The 21864-nt window shown below is 35.1% G+C and overlaps 1 protein-coding gene across 8 annotated transcripts in view; it reads right to left on the reverse strand.

Moving 5' to 3' along the window:
- SLC16A7 (solute carrier family 16 member 7) overlaps positions 1 to 21864 on the reverse strand; it is a 178026-nt gene that overhangs the window by 116541 nt on the left and 39621 nt on the right. For 2 of the 8 annotated variants that reach the window (XM_081249821.1, XM_081249822.1), the window contains exons 2-3: positions 15683 to 15829; positions 3459 to 3556 (exon numbers count right to left, since the gene is read on the reverse strand). The exons of 2 other annotated variants lie outside the window; for them this stretch is intronic. The gene's annotated coding sequence lies outside the window, so the exon portion shown is untranslated. Of the gene's footprint in view, positions 1 to 3458; positions 3557 to 11695; positions 11824 to 15682; positions 15830 to 21864 lie in introns of all 8 variants that reach the window. 4 more of the 8 variants (XM_081249824.1, XM_081249826.1, XM_081249823.1 and 1 more) reach the window with 3 other exon arrangements.

Consider the following 21864-nt stretch of genomic DNA (forward strand, 5'->3'; position numbering starts at 1 on the left):
TAGGAGGAGTGAGGCTGCAAATTAGAAGTTGAAGAAACAGACTAAAGGACACCACAAAGATGCCAAATAAATTTGAGGGAAAATAGAAATAACATTTAATTAAAAGCACACAATGTGATTATTGGTGTGTTTTTAAACCTATATTCAATAGGTCTGTGATATAGTTTTTAAGTATCCAATTACCAGAGAAAACCTAGGGAGTCAGAAAACAGGCAGAGACAAGCTATTCCATAAGAACAATGCATGATTAAAAACTATGTAAGAAATCATGGCATGCTGCTACTGGCCTCCGTGTGTAGGGTGGTAGATGGAATAAGCAGATCCTGCATCCCTGCCTAACTCTACTACTACTACTAGAATCGATGCTATTTCAGGGATCATCGGTTCTTCCCCACTGTCCTGAGAAAGCCTTGAACAGACATCATTTATCTGTTGACATTGGGAGGTGTGTAACATATGTTGGCTGAATTAATTAATATATTGTGCCTTGCAATATAGCTACTGTGCCCACAGTCTAAAAAGTTAATCAAATATATGCTCCTACCAGGCCTTTAGAAGATCCACCACACCCCTGCCAGACACAGTGAATGAAGTAGCAATTTCTATTCACCCAGTTCAGAGGCTCCTCTCTTCATAGAATGTCTGAAAATTCAGACTAGGTTTTTCTCACTTGCAAAGTATTTTTTTTTTAAATCTAAGACCTTTTTTTACAGGGTGATGCATACTTTTCCTAGCACCAAGAAATTTGCATGCTTAAACAGTGACATCAAAACAAACCTAAAGACTCACAGTAAAGTCTAAAATAGAAAGACAAATGACGTGAATTATTATAGAGTATGCAGAATTTGCCCCATCTACATGTTTGTGATAATGAGAGCAGACAAGGAAGGGAATTATTTAAAAGTAAAAGATTTTAATCTACTTTATAATAATGATAAATGGAGTATATAACTTTTAAAAATTGTTAATCACTATTTTGTACATTTAAACTTATATAATATTATACATCAACTATACCTCAATTAAAAAAAGAAAAGTAAAATATATGTTATTTTTAAATATATTAAATGTTAATTATCAAATATATATAATTTTTAAAAAGTATATTAGATAATAAATTATGAAATTGACAGAATTTAGTTTCATTAAAATGCTTCTACCCCAAAAGCATTCCCCCCAAGATTTTGGACACTCTCCTGTCTATCCATGAAAACAAAGACTGTGACTCTAGAGAATACAGTATTTAAGGAATAAAAGTAATAATAATAACAATAGCTAATATTTATATAGCTCCTACTATGTGCCAAGTACTGTTCTAAGTACATAACATAAATTAACACAGTTCATTCTCACAACAGCCCTATGAAAAAGATGCTTTAAAGTCTTTGTTTCACAGATGAAAAGTCAAATGCTCTGGCAGATCATAATTACAGGCATACCTCAGCAATATTGCAGATTCAGTTCCAGACCACCATAATAAAGCGAATATCAAAATGAAGCAAGTTACATAAATTTTTTGGTGTCCTGGCACACATAAAAGTTATGTTTACACTATACTGTAGTCCATTAAGTGTGCAATAATAGCATTATGTCTAAAAAAATGTACCTACCTTAATTAAAAACCTTCATTGCTAAAAAATTCTGATCATCATCTGAGCCTTTAGTGAGTTGTAATCATTTTACTGATGAAGAGTTTGAAATATTACAAAAACTACCAATATGTGACACAGAGTTACAAAGTGAGCAAATGCTTTTGGAAAAATGGTACCTAGGCTTGCTTGATGCAGGGTTGCCACAAATCTTCAATTTGAAAAAAAAATGCAATATCTGGGATTCTCAATAAAGTAAAATGCAGTAAAACAAAGTATGCCTGTAGTAAGAATCAGAGCCAGGATGTGAACTCATATACTCAGGATCCATAGTCTGTGCTCTTAACTAATAAGGAATAGGCAAGGACAAGTCAGTTCCCTTAGTAAACCATGTATCCAAAAGGAACCATATGACATATCACAACCTACTTCAACAGTTATATGCTTAGCATGGGACAAAAAAAATGAACACACCAAAGAGGCAAATCCCCCCATGACTGACTTCAGTCACCCTGGCATAAACCACTCTACTCTCAAGCTTCGTCACCTAATCTCACAGTGTCAGGTTGTATTATTAGCTTCTTATCACAGCTGTAATAAACTACCACAAATTTACTGGCTTAAAACAATGCAAATTTATTATCTCATAGTTCTGGAGGTCAGAAATCTCACTGGGTTAAAATCAGGGTGTTAGTGGGAGGCCAAAGGAACAATCTGTTTCCTTGCCTTTTCTAGTTCCTAAAAGCCACCCACATTCCTTGACTGTGGCTGCATTCCTCCATCTTCAAACCACCAACACTGGGCTGAATCCTTTTCATGCTGCTATTTCTCTCATTTCTCAGGCCCCTGGTGATTACATTGGGCCCATACATACAATCAAGGATAATCACAAGGTCATCTGAATAGCAGCCTTACTTCTCCCTTGCCATGCAACATAACATTCACAGAGTGAAGGGGTTAGGATGTGGGGAGCCACTATTCTGCCTACCACCTGGACATACGAAGATGTGTTCATGAACGTGAGAATGAAGGCAGAATATAACCATACAGTTGGTCTAGGAACTGTTCTTGACAAACAGGTGATACAACTTTGTAAATTTATCACAATACTCTTATAATATAAAGTATGTAGCAATCCAAATGCAAAAAGGAAAGTTGGCCAATTAAATATAGTTTTTGAAAAGAGCATAGACTGGTTATAAGAACATCTGACTTCAAATTCTCTCTGTTACTAGTTATACAGTTTTGAACAAGACACTGACAGTGCTGAGGGTCAGTTTTCTCATCTGCACAGTGGGGATAATATTCCCTGACCTTCTTTACACCAGGATTGTTTTGAGGGTCAAGTTAAATTAAATCTTTGTGAGTAATAAAAACTATGTATCAATATAAATAAAATATGAATATGAGAACTCCCAACATAAGCATTTTTGTTCAAACTATAGTTATTTTTTAAAGGGTGCAAATGACAAAGATAATAATAAAAGTATATACCTAAAGCCTCCACCTTTATTTTAAAACCTGCATTCATATTAGTAATAATAACATAATATAATTATTATTATTGAAATTTATCATTTACTACCTTTATAATATCCTTTCAGTGAAGGAAGTCTGTATATTTAGCTCTATTTTATATACAGAGAAACTGAAGCTTAATCTCTTGACCAAGATCACACAGAATATAGACTCACAGAAGGACTAAAAGCTAAAAGTGCCAACTTTAAAATCTGTTCTAGTTTTGAAAATGGATTTAAACACCAGCCAAGCTAACATTCCCGTTCACATTAAGATCCACCAGTTCCACAGCAGCATGACTTAGAATGACTCAGATAGAAGAAAACGTTATTATACACTGAGGGTACTCACAAAGCAGCTCTATTGGCACAGAGTCCTAGAGTCCTTTGGTTTCCAAGATTCCTGTGTCTAAGGTTTCACAGGAAAGCATCACATCTTAAGAGTGACTCCTAAAAGAATGAAAGAATAATCACCTAAATATCGAGATGCATGATAAAAAGAAAAATGAAAAAGTATCCAACTCCATCTCTGAAAGACTTGATAGCATGTAGCTTTCTATTGCACTGGCTGAAATTGCTGTTTGCCTTTTCTAAATCTCCAAGGTTTTATTTCAAGGCCCTCTTTAGATATGGACAGACTGTTTAGTTAAATTACTTCATATCACCACTAACCCGTCATAACTATGGTGACTGACTGCCTTTATTTGTGCCTGCCTTTATATTTTCTGTCCTAAGTCATATTTCCCAAAGTGTAGAGGAATTCCTGTGGAAACATCAAAGAGATTCACTTCAGCCCAAAGTATTTGGGACTTCAAAACAAACAATAACTTGTCTTTAACTTTTGCGAGACTTTTCTTTCCACTTTTGGTAGGATAATAAATAAATGTGTGTGTATGTGTATGTTTATAAATCAATAACTTGAAATTTTTACATAAGTACATTAAGGCTATTTACATTAAATGCATTAATTTGAAAACTGAAGAGAATTTCAGTAAGATTATTAAGCTCCAACAATAAATCAGAAAAATTTGTAAAAGATCGTCAAAATTTGACCATCAATTCTTTGTACGTTCTTTGATTATATAGACCTTAAGACAAGTTTTTGACTTCTCTGTCCAATCCCCTTACCTGGAAAAAAAAGGGGATGTAGTAGTATTTAACTCAGAATCATGACTACTAAATTAAGTCAGTTAATATTTTGTAAAATACTAGCATAGTGTTTGGCAACAAAATAAGAAGAAGAAAAAGAAGAATATAATAAGAACTATTATTATTATTAATAGTTGGTACTTGAAACAGTGAAAAATATTAGTTTATATAGATGAATAAATATTAGATCCTTGCTTATTCCTGACTTGAAAAATATGAGACTTATATTTACGTACATAAGTCCTATTTGTCTTATTATTAACCAATATAATTAATCAACTTTTAGATATGATCCAGAGAAATCAGATTGTTTTACAGAGTATGGTGTAGTGCAAAGACTATTGAAATATATTTCACAGGAGCAAAGACTAAGAGGAGAGAACAGAGATAATACAATGTCACTGAGATAGCACTTGCAATGTTACCTTGTTTGACCGGAGAACTTTGTCATTGTAGTCTAAAACGGAAGGAATTTCAGACTGGCAGTCAATCTGCTTACTGTGGAATTTCCAAGACTATAAAAAGCAGACTATGCACATATAACTGTCTCATTTAGTAAATATCTCATGAAAATTTGTCAGTTCTATAATATATGTGAAGAACTTCCTTGTAGTGACAATTAAATTTATTTGAATTTAGAATCAATATTAAAATATATTTTACAAAATTACTGGTATTACTACACCACAATAAGTAAAATTTATATAATAAAGTTAACATGTTTAAGGACATAGCATCTTACTACACTTAATTTTTTGCTTCAGTGACTACCACTGAAATACATAATTTTGAATTCATTTCATGTGTAGTTACGATGATATATTGGTATTATTTGAGTAATTCACTTTTGTCTGCATAATTACGTTATTTACCCCATGCCCCAAAAGCAACCTCTCTCATATTTTGATTCTCATGTGAGATAAAATAATGTTACTAACATTTGAGAATAATGAGATGAGGAAGTTTTCTTTCTTTCCTTTGTATCTTAACTGTAAACTTATTTTAACAGTTTGAGTTTAGAAATTCCCTGATTTGACTCTAGAACATCAGAGTACCAGAATTATCTTAATTTACAGTATTTTGTTGTGAAAATAGGGCAGCAAAAGTTTTCTCATTTGCTTTATTGTGTACTTTTACTATTATTTTTTTTTTAAACAGAAACAGGCCACAAACCTTAAAAGGTACGTGCTTGTGAGCTGATATGTGTTAAAAAAAAAAAAAGAAGAAAGGACTAATTTGACAGTCATGTGATCATATCCATTAAATAAACACTTTTTTTTTTTAAAGAGATGTAGCTAAAATGAAATAAAATGCTTTCTATTTGTTTTGGCATGCCTTTTGACCTTCTGAGTAAACTTCACCTTGTACAAAAGTTAGTACATGTGACCTTCTGAAACATGCATGGCTAAATCACAGAGAAGTCTGACAAAGGCTTTTACTTATTGAAAAAAACAATTTGTGTTATAGGTCCCTTACTATAAAATACCCAAAACTTAGCGCACTTCTAGAAAAGTCCAGAAGCTAAAAGAAATTCCTTGATCCATTATAGTGAAAAACAATACAAACAAGAAAAGGAAGTAAAAAAAAAAAACAGGAATCTCTCAGCTCCTGGAAGGTTATATTAATTTCCAATCTCTTATCCAATTATCAGGTAGAAAAAATATAATTTTTTAATTCTGTAACTTCAGAGGCCATTATTTAGGTGATTTAAATGGCCATACTTTTTAGAAAGAACCAGCAGCTATTTCAGTATTTTAATACTTCATGGTGTCATGAAGTTCTATGTCTGGTGTACAGTCATCTCATAATTAATTAACTTAGAAATTTTTGTTGCAACTAAAATACATTACCCAGGGTTCATGATCTTATTTTTATAAAGGTTCTTATTAAAGGGGCTAAGAAGTGTGATGTAGAGGAGGAAAATATATCATTCATGTTTACACATGGTTGGTTACTACCGAGTGATAAAAATTAAAAATTACATTAGTTAAAATAGGTAAATTTATTCATATATTTGACAAAATGGACAAAAAGCCCTCCAAAAATAAGAAGATATTTTAGAAAACATAGTAGAGCTAAAAAGAATAATTAGTACTATGCAAATCCACATTCAAATTTTCAGAAGAAACAGCAGATAAAGCTACTCTCCTAGGAGAGAGTTTTCCCCTTTAACTTAATAGCATCATCCAATCATATTTGGAAATATTCAGTGTTCATTAGGGCTTAAGAAAAAGTTCCTTGAATGAATTATTCACGAATACTTCAACATAATTCCAAACTTTATGATAGTAGTTAGCATTAGCAATAAAGCAAAAAATAACTGAGAACCCACCTACTATTTTCTTTTAATTCTCTTTCTCCTTTCCTTTCCTCACAAGCACAGAAAGCATGTTTGTTTTGGAAGCAAATAGCAAACAGTACAAAAGGAGAACTTAAAGCGAGTGATTAATGATCAAAGCAAAAATGTAAAATCACATCAGCTGACAAGGGGCTGACTGACCCAAGGTTGTAGAATGTGAAGGCATTAGGACAAAGCTAAAGAATAAGTCCTTCTTATTCAAAGGGTGATCTTTGAAAGTCACAGGAGGCAGATTCTCCAAAGCCTTGTAATATACAACTACAGAAATACTATCTACAGCTACTGTAAGTAGCCATTGTCATGGCCGACTTCAAGAAATTCTATTGCACTCCTTAATAAGTAGTATAACCTAAAATCTGTAAACAAGTACAACAAAATTACATAATTCAAGGTAATGACTTAAACCATCTTAAAATAAACATAAAGTGAGGAGACAGAAGAACAGAAATTTGTGATTGCAGAACTTTAGCAAAAATATTGATGCAAATTCTTGCTCATGTATCTTTGTTATGGAGATGTAAATCACCAGCCTGATAATTGAGAAGTCAAAAATGAAAGAAGATTGATCAGTATTGAAAACAAATATAATTTCTTTAAGTATTGTATTGAAAATTAACCATGAAGAAGGTTGAAGCCAAACCACATTGCAAAAGCATGTCTTAATTAATCATTTTGTCTTGTTGGTGTCACCATACTTTTATGATGCATGTGGAGGTGGCTATGAAGGGGCTGGCATGGGGAAATGTGAAGAAAGCAAAAGGTATCGGAGCTCCTATTAGCTGCTGTCTTCCCTACAGCCAAATTTACGTTTATCTTTTATTCTGTGAAACAAAGTGTACACCAGACCCTTTAGCAATATTATTTTTACATATAACTAGGGTGGACACATATGATGTGGTGTCCTGAACAAGGTGCTTCCAAGACCTCCAGCTAGATGGAGTGTAAGTGACCAAGGGCACAATCTGCTGAGCTCTGAAACCCTTTGCTGGATTTGCACAGAATCCACACTTCCCACAGGCTGCTCCCAGCCTGCACCTGAGCACAGCAGGGACATGAAAGCAGATGGTTCCTGGGATATACGTGACTCCTCTGATGACTGATTTTGCCTGGGGGGGCTTCCACATAGCATTGCCTGATATATGTTGGGTGTTCAATATTTATCTTTGGGGAGAATAAACCACTGTTATTATTGAATTGTCAAAGCCCAGATTGCTGCATAAATATCAAAAATTAAACTCTGTGTGAAACTTAGTGTTAAGATGATTTTTCAGCTTCCTAATGCAATTCCAGGACGCTGAAGTACAGCAAATATGTTAGAAAACTACAGAGACAGAGTTTTGTTCCATGTAAATGTAACCTCTGATAGCTAGAGGTGTCTAAAAGTTAAATGGGCTGCTGCAATCCTCTCAATTACTCTTTGATAATACTAGCATTCCCATTTTATAGAACAGGGAACACTAGGCTTGGAGAAGCCAAGTTTTCAGGGTTACACAATTTTAGGGGCAGGAGCCAACATTCCAACCTCAATTTTGCTCACTATTTCCACAACTACCATACAGTTAGAAGATATATCTTTCATAAAAAGACCCTGAGATGAAGTGAGAGAGTGGCATGGACATGTATACACTACCAAATGTAAAACAGATAGCTAGTGGGAAGCAGCCGCGTAGCACAGGGAGATCAGCATGGTGCTTTGTGACCACCTAGAGGGGTGGGATAGGGAGGGTGGGAGGGAGATGCAAGAGAGAGGAGATATGGGGGTGTATAGCTGATTCACTTTGTTATACAGGAGAAATTAGCACTCCATTGTAAAACAATTATACTCCAGTAAAGATGTTTTAAAAAAAAAAAAGACCTTGAATGCTTGCATTGATGAGTGGATGGACTATGTGATGTGTAAAAACACTTCCAGTGCTAAAATCTGATGAATTTTTGGAGAAAATCCACTTGATGATGTTGTATCTATCTCCTTTATTTTCTATAAGCCACCTTTCTTTTCCATACATTTTGGAAAAAGTAAATCTACAGACCCCATTTATATTTCTTAATTTGTGTTACAGTTATTCAAATGCTTAGGTAAGACTGTTGTTTTTAAATATAGCAATAGAAATTAATATCATTAAGTGGAAACCTGTCCTAATAATCAAAAGGTGATGATATACAATCCTAAACACTAAATATTAATACAGTGTGATGCTTTGAATAAGTGAAATATTAGAAAAATATGCCTATGTAATATGTACTACTATCAATATTAGATTTTTTAAGTAAATTATTATTAAGCAAGTGACAGAACCAGAAGCATAAATCCAGCTATTTTTAATCCAGATCTTATATTGAACGATTGACCAGCAAGATACCTCCATCAGCTCAACACCTACAGAACTCTGGACAGTGCCACACTCAGCTCAAATATTAATGTGGCTGAAGTCAAATCATGGCACTATTTGGAATCAAAATAGCGAAACACCTTTAAACATAAGCTCCATTTACAAATTTGAAGCCATCAAATTCCACTGATGCCTCTGTCTCTCATACTCTCAGGTCCTAAATTAACTGTTTCCTCCAATCACTAATCCTCTTTCTCAGTCTCATACTCACACAACTACACTGTGTATTTTTTCCTATTGGTTCATACTCTCCACCCTACCCCACCCCTCTTGATATCCTTCCCAATATTTTTCACTGTATCCTCTAGAGCTCCCATTTTTTCAAATAAATTTCCTTATTCCTAACCTAGACATTGCATTCTCTCCACGATCTTTTCTCCTTGAAGACCTGACTTAGACTGAGCCCTCTTGAATACATGCTAATTCCATATCATTAGGTCCAGAACAGAGGCTCACCATAATCCTAGGTCCACTCTGCATCTTATTGTCATTACTTTTTCAACTCATACAAAGAAATCTTTCTTCATTTAAGTTCATTTCATCAAGTTATATCATCCTGAAAACTAGGACTTATCATCCTTCAGATCATTTCTTCAAAATCCATTTCTCTTCACTCCAAAGTCTCACCATAATCAATACTGATGATCAATAATCATGCACTGTGATCAATAACCTAGCCAGAGAATCCACAACCTCCACTTCTACTCTCCTTTCAGTAACTCACTTCCAACTTGAAGCTAATAGACACTCTGAATGCTTCTACTACTGGAGTCTTAAACATTGACATTCCAATTCCCAATTAGCTTCCCATCTTTTATACAACACTAAAAACCTATTTCCATCAATTCTGTCCTGGAATTTCCTTGAAATTTTCCACTGTTTTGACACTTACATCTTCTCCCAAGCTATTAGTGCTTTTTAACCTCAATTTTTTTTTCTACTCAGCTGCACTGTTGATCTTCATTCAAATCCTAGTTCTGCTTCTCATTGGTAAAATATCTTGGGAAAATTATTTAACAGGATTCTCAGTTTGTTTTTTATAATGGGAATAATACTTATACTTCATAGGAAAGAGGGGAATAAATGTGGCAATGTCCATAATGTACTAAACACAATTCCTAGCACATTAAGCACTCAATAAATATTAATATCATCTATAGTCTATCATCTATCATCTATAATCATCAATGTTCTCAAGTCAACTTTGTCTTCTGGCAACAAGGAACCTGAAACTTCCAAACTCAAAATGGGCCCTACAATTACAGTACTAAGTAGAGCTTTAAAAAAATAAATTAACTGCACAGATGGATGCCAATACACATTCATAGATTTCAGTTTTAGCAGGACTCTCAGTGCCTCTCCAGTAAGCTTTCTTCACACCTCTTGGTACTTTCCTCTCCTTTCCAATACAGTTCTAAACAGCTTCCTCTCTCCTCAAGTTTCCTAACCACTCTGTCATCACCTGTGGTTGACCAGGCTTCTTATTTGCAAAGAAAATGAAAACCATCAGACCAGGCATGAAATCTCACAAATGTGTTCTTATCTGTGCACATTTCTGTATCTCTATTAATCCTTCATTCATTCCCTCCTGCCCTAGTAGTAGAGGTAAGCCCCTTCCTGGTCACCAAATAGGCCCTCACCTAATATATGATAAGTTCTTCTTGATCTTGGACGGTTTTGCCATCTGTTTTGACCCCTTCCCCCATCGTTCTCCTCTACTGTCACTTCTTCCCTTGCACTATATGTTCTAACAACACTGAATTAATTCAGTTTTCAGCTTAACCCATGCTGTTTCAAACCTTCATGTTTTTACTGCCTTGGTAGAAGTCAGTGCCTATCAAGGAATCCTTTTCTCACTTTTCTGTTAGCAAAGCTCCTATTTATTCCTCAAGACCCAACTTAACAATTCCTCTTTTGTGAGAGGAGGAAAGAAAGACAAGGGAGAGGATACTGAGAAGTACCGATAGGATACGGAACTCTCAGGAAAGGTGATAATAGGGAAGCCTTACAATACCTAGAGTTGATAGACAACAATGAGTTTCAATTATGGTATCGGATTTCTTGCTTAACTTCTATCTTTAACATACATTTCCACTTAATTCATGAAAAGCATTTCAATGGCTCCCTGACAGCTAATAAATAGAGTCTCAAGCCTTTCAGATTTACAGATAATTACAGAAGTACCTCCAACTGTCAGGAAATTACCAGTTTTCCATCCGTTTATGAACAGATTTTGAATGGAGAAGGCAGAAAGAAAAGTCAAACTACAACACACATTTGGTGGTGAGAAGAAAAAAAAAACAGATCACTGACTTTGCTTTTTCTGCAATTTTCACAAATTCCTTAAGTGCCAGTTACTTATAACATCATTATAACACAGGCCTAAGGTAACTTCTGAAACCGAAATTTAGGCTGTCATAACCTTTGAACTACAATAAAGGCAGGACCTAAGTTGCTATTAACATCTGGTTAAGTTTCACGTTGTTTTGCCTTGCTTTGTTTGCCTTTTAAAAATGTTTTTGGTTGTTTGTTTTAGTTTGGCCATTCAGCTTTATTAGGTCTTAAATGATATAAATTCTCCTGTTTTACTGCTGTTTAGATTTTATGCCAAATATTAGCAATACAGGAAGCCAAATACTCAAACTTATCGAATACTCTCTCAATATGTCTAGTTCAAAATCTCCCACATACACAGAGTTGCAGCAGGATAGACACTGTTCTCTAAAGGGCAGTGCAATAATCATCTTCATGGATATTTATTATCTTTTGTGAACAGATGTAGGTCATTGTAGAGATAGTTCCAAAGTCACCTTCCAAAGCTGAAATACAGACATGACATTTGGTAAAGTTTCAAAACCTGTTAGGTACAACATTACAATTTTCTTCAATTCACCAAAATTCCCTTTGTACTGTCGAAAGACTGCTGGAAGAGCAATGTTTTCAAACTGTTCGGCTTGATTACACTGGTGTGGTACCACTTATCTAGAGCTATTTTAAGCATCTTCTTGAGTTACAGTAAGCTATATTGTAAATCTAATTACATTTGCCCACAGGAAAGTAAGTACATGTGAACCCTGCTCTGTAATCTACTTAACAAAAGGCACCGTATTTTTCTTCATAGCATTTATCAAGATTGTTATTACATAGTTATTTATATTTCTAAATGCCTTTCTCTTCCACTATAAATTCCAAAAGCGCATGCAAATGTGTTTTATATGCAGTACCTTGCTCGGTGCATAGACAATAAATGTTTGATGAATGAATAAATGAATGAATGAGTGACCACATAAAAGATAACTAAATTATATACACTTATGCCTGACACTTTAAACTCATGCTGAAAATGTATACGTACTTCAGAGACTCATTGGCGTATATTACAGTGTAGTGTAATGAGGCACAAACTTTCAATTCAAATGGAATGGATTTAATGCCAGATCTGGTATTTAATGAATTGTGTGATCAAAGACAAGTGGAATGAACTCTCTAACCCTCTGTTTTCTCATCTGTAAAATGTGAACAATTGCACTGGATTAAGTATTAAAGATAATGCATACAAAAATATGCAGCACAGTCCATGACATGGAGCAGGTCTTAAGGTGGTGGGTAATGTCACTTATTAATACTTTATATAGAGTTTAAGTGAATTATATTAATCTAAATTATCCAAGGGCTTTTAAAAATTGACAACATAAATCTATTTTGAGCATATGCTAGCAGTGATAATTCATCAATAATTTACAGCATTAGAATGAATTTTCCAACACCTTCGTGTCTATTTTCCCAATTATTATAAAGTTTCAACAAGTTATTTTCAATTAAATTTCATCATTCTTTACTCTGTACACTCCTTGCAAATTCTTCATAATCATTCAAGAATGCTTCTCAATTGGTCCCCATAACCATAATCTGAATTCACTGTCAGTTCAATTTTCTGGCCTAAACTGCATGCTCTTCCCTAATCAACTTTCATTTCATTATTGCCCCTATATTTCATAACTTCAAACATTATCACAAGGGAAAAAGTAATCATTGCTGAATTGTATTCTCCCTTCTGGACTACACCTTCTTTGAGGCTCTATCCTCTGCACAAAGAATTGGATCCAATCTTAATCCTTAATTTTTATTCATCCATTTATGGACATATACTGAGCATGATCTATGCTCTGTTCAGAATGTCTGTGTCTCCCAAAATTCTATGTTGAAGATCTAACACCTAAGATGATGGTATTAGGAGGTAGGGCCTTTGGAAAGTTGTTAGGAATGGGATTAGGGCCCTTATAAAAGAGCCTCCAGAAAGCTAGCTCACTTCCCCCATCATATGAGGATACAAGAAATCAGTGACCTGAAAGAGGGCCCTCACCTGCCCACGTTGCACCCTGATCTCAGACTTCCAGCCTCCAGAACTATAAAAGATAAATTTCTGTTGTTTATAAGCTGCCCAGTCTGTGGTATTTTGTTATAGCCACCTGAAAAGTCTGCAACAATCTATGTGCCAGACACTGTGTTGGGTTAGATTGTTAAACCAGAGCACGATAAAGTCTCTAGTATCAAAGAGCTCACAGACTAATTAGGGGATGCAAAGCTAGAAAAAAATAATTATGAAAAATGTGATAAAGGAAATAACTATGCTCACGGCTTTATGAAAACACTGAGAAATAACGATGTGCATGGCTTTATGATAACTTACCAGCCTCAGGTAAGTAAAGACAGGGACAGAATCCTAGAAAAAGCAATGTTTCTTAAAAGATAGAAAGGAACCAGTGAGCTAAAAGGAAAAGGGGAAGGACATTCCAGGCCCAAGGGTCAGTATGAAGCAAAGAAACAAATGACAGTGTATTCATACGGGAAACGCTAAGACAGCAACTTTTGCAACTCTTGTCACATCAGTTCATAAAGTATTACTCCAGCACAAAAATGGATAGGAAAGGTTTTTTATTAGACTGTGTTTAAGTTAAAATAAATTAAGGTTACAATCTTAAAAATCTGTAAATTCAGGGCTTCCCTGGTGGCTCAGTGGTTAAGAATCTGCCTGCCAATGCAGGGGACACGGGTTCGAGCCCTGGTCTGGGAAGACCCCACATGCTGCGGAGCAACTAAGCCCATGAACCACAACTACTCAGCCTGTGCTCTAGAGCCTGCAAGGCACAACTATTAAACCTGCGCTCTACAGCCCGCGAGCCACAACTACTGAGCCCTCGTGCCACAACTACTGAAGCCCGCGCACCTAGAGCCCACGCTCTGCAACGAGAAGCCACTGCAATGAGAAGCCCACACACTGCAATGAAGAGTAGCCCCCACTTGCTGCAACTAGAGAAAGCCCGCATGCAGCAACAGACCCAACACAGCCAAAAATTAAATAAATAAATTTAATTTTTTAAAAAATCTGTAAATTCAAACATTTTTCTCTAAACACCATTTAAAGCAACATTAGGAAACGTCTGTTTCGTTAGACTTTTATTCAGTGTTTCAGGTCACTTGGATAGAATACTGATATTTCAAAATGGTGGACTATTAGCATTACTGCACATCTTCCCACCAAACAAAACTCTAAGCTGCCTTATTAGTAACATCTAGGAAAAGGCCAGAAAGGCTCTCTATAAAGAGAAACTGACACACATTGGAAAGCACAATTGATAATGGTTTATTAAGCCCTAGGCTGTAGAAAAGCCTTGGAATTGGCTCCCTCTTTTCACAAATGGAGAAAGTAAGAAACAATGATAACCGATAATGTTTACCCATGCTAAAGTGACTCCCTGGAATAAAAGCAGAAAAGTTATAAAGGGAACATTAAAAAAAAACAAACTAGCTTTATTTCTATTCTGACACATATATAATAAGAGCCCTAGAAACTATTGAGCAGTTATAGAATAAATCTGGAACTATCAAAAAAATTTACTTTTTTTTTTTTTTTTTTTTTGCTGTATGTGGGCCTCTCACTGTTGTGGCCTCTCCCGTTGTGGAGCACAGGCTCCGGACGCACAGGCTCAGCGGCCATGGCTCACGGGCCCAGCCACTCCACGGCATGTGGGATCTTCCCGGACCGGGGCACGAACCCATGTCCCCTGCATCGGCAGGCAGACTCTCAACAACTGCGCCACCAGGGAAGCCCAAAAAAATTTACTTTTTAATACAAAGAGTTTTGTGTCCCATAAGGGCAGGGACTTCATTTTTGTTCATCACATTTTCCCCATCTCAAGACAAGTACTAAGAATTATTTTTGAATGAATGAATAGTGCATGAGTGCATGTTATGTATAAGACTAGACTCAGGAGAATCTGGCAGAAAATCAACACACAATGTACTCTGCCCTAGCAGGGGATACAAACGGACAAATTAAAAGGATTGCTTTGTATGAGGTAAATTTTTTTTAAAGTATCATAGGAATACGGGGTTGGGGGAGATGGTCCTTTTAGCTAATGTGATTAGGAAAGGCCTCTGAGATGGAAGAGGTGGGTGCAGGATACAGATTTACCTAAACAAATACTTTGTGCGTGCTATCTTACTACAACGTACCCTGGCAGCTACCACAGCTCCAATTTAAAGGCAGAGAAAAAGCTTAAAGAGTTTATACAAGATTGTTTCGAGTAATACGTGTATGTATATACAATCCACCTTTAAACAATGCAGAGGGGTTAGGTGCGCTGAACCTCCATGCAGTTGAAAATCCCAGTATACCTTATAGTCGGCCCTCCGTACCCGCAGTTCCTCTGTATCCGAGGTTCCGTATCCACAGATTGTGTAGTGCTCTAGTATGTATTTATTGAAAAAAATCCCTGTAGAAGTGGACCAGCGCAGTTCAAACCCCTGTTGTTCAAGGGTCAACTGTAAAAATAAATAAACAAACAAACATATACTAAAAATTTTTTCTATACAAATGTTGCCCTCAGTGTTTTGTTCAACTAGAAACCTTTTTAGACTTCTCAATTTGCCCATGTAAGTCATTTTTCATACACGCAGCTCCTCTCAGAAAACCTGTACAACAGAAGTTTAAAGGTTTCTGAGGAGACTTTGCCTAAGCACCAAGATATTCTTTTTAAAATTTCTCTGTTTTTTTGTTCTTTTTGAGAAGACATTTAGAATACCAGGCTCTCTATTAGGTTGCCAAGATGAAAGGGGTATTTTCAGTTGTTAATACACAGCAGCACTTGTTTTTGATAGGGGCTGCCAATGACTTTCATTACATCTGTCAGTCAAATGGTAAAAAAGAAAAAAAAAATCATTGAAATAAATCCTACACAATTGCAAACATTTGGCATGATAAATGGCTTTAGTAGCCAATGGTGGCATGGATCCTTGTGTTATTTGGGTAGATGGAATCCAAGAGTATTTTAGAGAAAGCACTACATTATTTTCCGAATCTCAGTCATTTAATTTCTTGTAGCAAATGAAAAGAACAATCTCAATGTTTGGAAAAATGAAATTCTAAGGTGTTTTTTTCTGTCAGAGTGCAGAGCTCAAGTTAACATATTATTTCCAATGACAAAAATGGGACAGTCACCAAAATTTAAATAGAATGTATAAGTTGCAAGCATGAAATCCACCCTCCCCCAAAAGTCAAATATTAAAAACAAAGAGTAAATCACAAATTTCCTTCCGGTCTGCTTACAAATTGCATAAGTCTAATGCCTCCTTCGTTTCTAGCAGTATTATTGAGTTTCCTTACAAGCATTTAAATTTGGAACAAGGCTGAAATATGGGTTAGCATCTGCTGATGTTGCTCTAAGTAGAAATGTGAATTTTAAGCTCATGATGAGAATGAGCCAGTGACAATGGCTGCCATTCTTTGTTGGCAGCACTGTCTTTTCCTGCATCACTTTGGTCATACAGCATGGTTTCAACTCCCTCAGTATCAAAAAGAGTTTGTGTTGTAGTTTTGGGTTGTTCTTGTGTTTGTTTCATTGCATATAAACAGTAATATCTGTAAGAACATTATAAGAGGAGGAATAAGACAGTAGCACAACAATACACTGTAGCAAACAAAAACTAACAGAGCAAACTAAAGACTAATTTCCAGGATAGGGAATAATAAAATCAAAGAAAGATGGTAAGAATTGCAAGAGCATTATGAAAAATTAGCTTTCAAATCCTGGACCAAGTCTTGGAGTTGCTAAGAATCTTTGGGAAAAAAAACCAACATATTTTTTAAAGGCTTCAAGGTCAGAGCCCATGAGCCTAAAGGATTATAAAATTTGGTCAGGTGTGTATTACTGAGTTGATACTTCCCAATGATAGACAAAAACTGGATTGGATTGCAAACTACCATATCAGTATTTGAAGCTGATTTGAAGAAAACACAACTATGCTAATTCAGATCATGTCAACAACCAAGGTATAATGCAACTCATGTATTAATAGATAAGGTACAGAAATATGAACACATGAAAATACTTTTGCTGTTCTTAGAATTTGATATTCATACAAGTACTTAATACTATGTTTCCTATGTTAATTATAAGCAAACACAGGTATCAGAGATTCTAGTCCACTTTTTTAGAAACGTATAAACTTTTTTTTCTAAAAGATTATCATGGAAGAGGTTTTAATATTTATACTTGATGTACTGAGAAACTATTTAAGTAATGTTTAATTCTAAGAGATCCAAGAATTATTTGCAGAATATTTAAGAATTAAGAGTCAGGATCTGCCTTTTCTTGGGCCAACCACTAACAAGCTATGTGAATTTGGAAAATTTAGTTACCTTCTGAAAGTCAAAGTTTCTTCCTTTCCAAAATAGAAATACTTCATAGGTCATTGAAATAATAAAATGATATACTACTTGCAGACAGCTTAGCATTTGATAACACATAGCACTATCAATTATATTTTTTTCAGAAAAAGTTATTAACCCACTGAAATACAACAGAAAAGGAAGTACTATTAAAAACTTTATTTTTAAAATTCTTCCTCCATCCAGAATTGTAGTTCCTATAAAATAAGAATCACAAGATTGGAAAATAATGGCAACTTAAAAAATAAAAGGCAATGACCACGATAATAGAATACATTCCTATTTTTAGGGGAATGCCAAGACAGAAAGAAGAAGGAGGAAACAGAGAAATAGAATAATAAAAGAGCAGGGAGGCAAAGAGGTGGAAATGACTAGTCACTATAAAATATCAGATTATTATTGTATTAAAAGTATTGAGGGAAAAATTCTCTTGTCCCCAAATGCATTCTGTTAGTGTCCTTTGAGCCTGAGACATTTATGTGGGTATTACAGATTACAGATTAACATTTAGTGGTATCCTAAGTTTATGCACTTTTAACAGTTTTTAATATTTGTGACACATTTCTTCCTTTGTCTTCCAGTGTGCACCCAAAAAGATCAGAATGGGAGCTGCTTCTTTTACTAAGGGCAATCTGAGGTTGAAACAAAGATAACCTTTCTACTAAACCAGAAAAGACCACATTTACAATTGAGCAGTGTGACTTGGTGATACTTTCTTCTTTAATACTCAAAAGGTAGAAGCTGACTATTCTTAACCATGGTCTCCATTTTCTATATAAAGAAATGAGCAAAGAGGTCAGTGGTACTTGACTAGCACAGATCCATTTTGGAAATAGAAAGAAAATTTTCTAAGTTTTCAAAATCAGGAATTATTTTCTCACAACCTACATATTATCTGAAAAATAATGTCAGGTCTATGCGCTCAGAGAGTAACATTTGGATTAACACAGTGTATTTGATGCTACATGAAAGCTGAAATCTCTCTTAAATCCATGCAATCAAATTCATAATATAATACATATCCAAAGTGTGTACTTCTTGTTAAATTAATTAAACAGGGAGACCGTTAGACTGTGGTGGCTGTAATGCTGTGGAGGTCTATGTAAGCAAACCAAAATCTATGCTTGTAAGTGCCTCACGGTTATGAAATCAAAACACTAAAGACAACCAATCACAAGCACCCAACTAGGCTGTAAGCCGTAGCCAGCCAACAACTTCCTTACTTTGCTTCTGCTTTTTCTCTATAAAAGTGTCTCCTAGGCTACTGTTGGTGGAGCACTGCTAACCTCTTCTGGTTTGGTGATAATTCCAATAGCTTTTTGCTCAAATTCTTAAGAATTTTAATATGCCTCAGTTTATCTTTTTTTTTAACATCTTTATTGGAGTATAATTGCTTTACAATGGTGTGTTAGTTTCTGCTTTATAACAAAGTGAATCAGTTATACATATACATTTGTTCCCATATCTCTTCCCTCTTGCGTCTCCCTCCCTCCCACCCTCCCTATCCCACCCCTCTAGGTGGTCACAAACCACCGAGCTGATCTCCCATGTGCTATGCGGCTGCTTCCCACTAGTTATCTATTTTACGTTTGGTAGTGTATATATGTCCATGCCACTCTCTGACTTTGTCACAGCTTACCCTTCCCCCTCCCCATATCCTCAAGTCCATTCTCTAGTAGGTCTGTGTCTTTATTCCCGTCTTACCCCTAGGTTCTTCATGGTCTTTTTTTTTTCTTAGATTCCATATATATGTGTTAGCATACGGTATTTGTTTTTCTCTTTCTGACTTACTTCACTCAAATGCAAATCAAAACTACAATGAGATATCATCTCACACTGGTCAGAATGGCCATCATCAAAAAATCTAGAAACAACAAATGCTGGAGAGGGTGTGGAGAAAAGGGAACACTTTTGCACTGTTGGTGGGAATGTAAATTGATACAGCCACTATGGAGAACAGTATGGAGGTTCCTTAAAAAACTATACATAGAACTACCATACGACCCAGCAATCCCACTACTGGGCATATACCCTGAGCAAACCATAATTCAAAAAGAGTCATGTACCAATATGTTCATTGCAGCTCTATTTACAATAGCCAGGACATGGAAGCAACCTAAATGTCCATCAACAGATGAATGGATAAAGAAGATGTGGCACATATATACAATGGAATATTAGCCATAAAAAGAAATGAAATTGAGTTATTTGTAGTGAGGTGGATGGACCTAGAGTCTGTCATACAGAGTGAAGTTTATCTTTTAATATACCTATTGTCTCTTCAGCTGAATTTGCCCAGCACCCCTATAATTCTGAAAGTAACAACATCCAATAATAAATTACTATTTTGTACACATATTTTGTCACCAAATATAAGAGAAGCACATAGTCTAAATGTTCTGTAGAATAACTTAATCAGAAAAGGCCTGGAAAAATTTTGTTCCATACATTAGCAAAAAGAGGATGATTATTTAACCTCAAACTTCAATAATGAAGATTTTTCTAAGTTAAAATTTGTCCTATTTGATTGTTTCTTGATATTAATGCTAGGGAAAAGAAGTTCATTTGAGGAAAAAGGAAGTATTTGTGTTTAATTTCTTGGAAATATCATAATTCTACATAGATCTTAATTTAGAAATTATACAGTTTTGATCATTTTACCTCATGGCCTCATGTAGCTTGAGCTTCATTTATTTGAAAACTGTTTAATCAATTTTTAATAGAAAAAATAAATTAAAACCTAAGGAGAACAAAACTCACATTCAGCATACCCTACACAATTATTTCAAAGTAAGTGCTTTTTGATTGAAATTTGAGAAGTAACTGTTTAAATATTTAAATATCTACTGAAGACAAAAATACTTCTAAGTATGCACTTTAGATGAATCTGAGTAACACTGATTTCTAGTATGTCATTATTAACATATGTAAAGAACATAGAACAGAAATGTTCGAGTATTTAAGAGTTTTTAAGTATGGTATATAGGCTTCCTACTTCAAAAAAAGGATATAATGATACACCATCAGAAAATTCACCAGCTTAAATATATGGGAAATCTAAAGGATTCTCTAAGGGAAATATTTTTCCTGATGACAGATGAATCAAGTCACAAACATTCCCTTTGTCACCTCTGGATTACACAAGAGTCTTTAGTTTCCATATCCATAAAATTAGAAACCATTTGAAGTGTAGGTAGATTTCAGGAAATTATAACACAACTCCTCACAAACTCTTCATGAAATTTCCTATTGCATACTTGACAGTTGGATTTTCAACTGTAAAATGAGTTTCAAACTGATGAAAAAAAATGCATGAATTTATTTCTAAATTATTAAGTGAAAAAATGGTGTGCAAGTAATTAATTTGTAAAGGACATTTTAATCTCTAATGGTAAAAGTATTAGATTGTGCTCTCATTTATTGCATTGCATGATTTGTAATGTGTTCTACTACAAGCTCACTTTGTATATAAAACTGAGGAATTTGTTTCAGCCGGATTGCCAATGGAAAGAGAATTGAGGAAATAAGTCACAAAGGCAATGTTAATACGGGGCAGAAATTCAAGCTCTGATAGTACATTCTGTACCTGGATATAGCAGAGAACTTTCCAATTAGAGCCAACAAGTAGAAAGCTGATATCTCCAAGCTGAGATTTATAGGGAGAGGTCAACAGCATGTAATGAGAATTTGGAGCACATACATCCAGCTGTAACACCTTTAGTATAAGTATAGCTTCTAATGGCTAAAGCTAATGGCTCCATGACAATAATAAATAATAGTGAGAGAATATTCTAGCCTCAGGCCTCAGAAAAAGAATGGGTGGCATTATACGATTTTCACTAATGCTACCTGAAGGAGGACTTCTAAAGGGGGAGTTTCATTCTCCTAAGAGCATTAGCTGCACTAGAATATGGGAAATAACAATAGGCAAGAAACAACCTTTTAGTTGAATTCCATCCTTTCCTCAATGGAATTTACATCCAGGCATGTCCTTGCTGGAAAGAAAGGAGGAAGAAGGAAGGAAGGAAGGAAGGAAGAAAGAAAGGAAGAAAGGAAGGAAGGGGCAAAGGGGGGGAAGTGGGGAAGGGAGAAAGGAAGGAAGGAGGGAGGGAGGGAAAGAAATCCCTGC

The sequence above is a fragment of the Mesoplodon bidens genome, assembly GCF_964165515.1.
Source record: "Mesoplodon bidens genome assembly, chromosome: 11".
Taxonomy (NCBI): Eukaryota; Metazoa; Chordata; class Mammalia; order Artiodactyla; family Ziphiidae; genus Mesoplodon; species Mesoplodon bidens.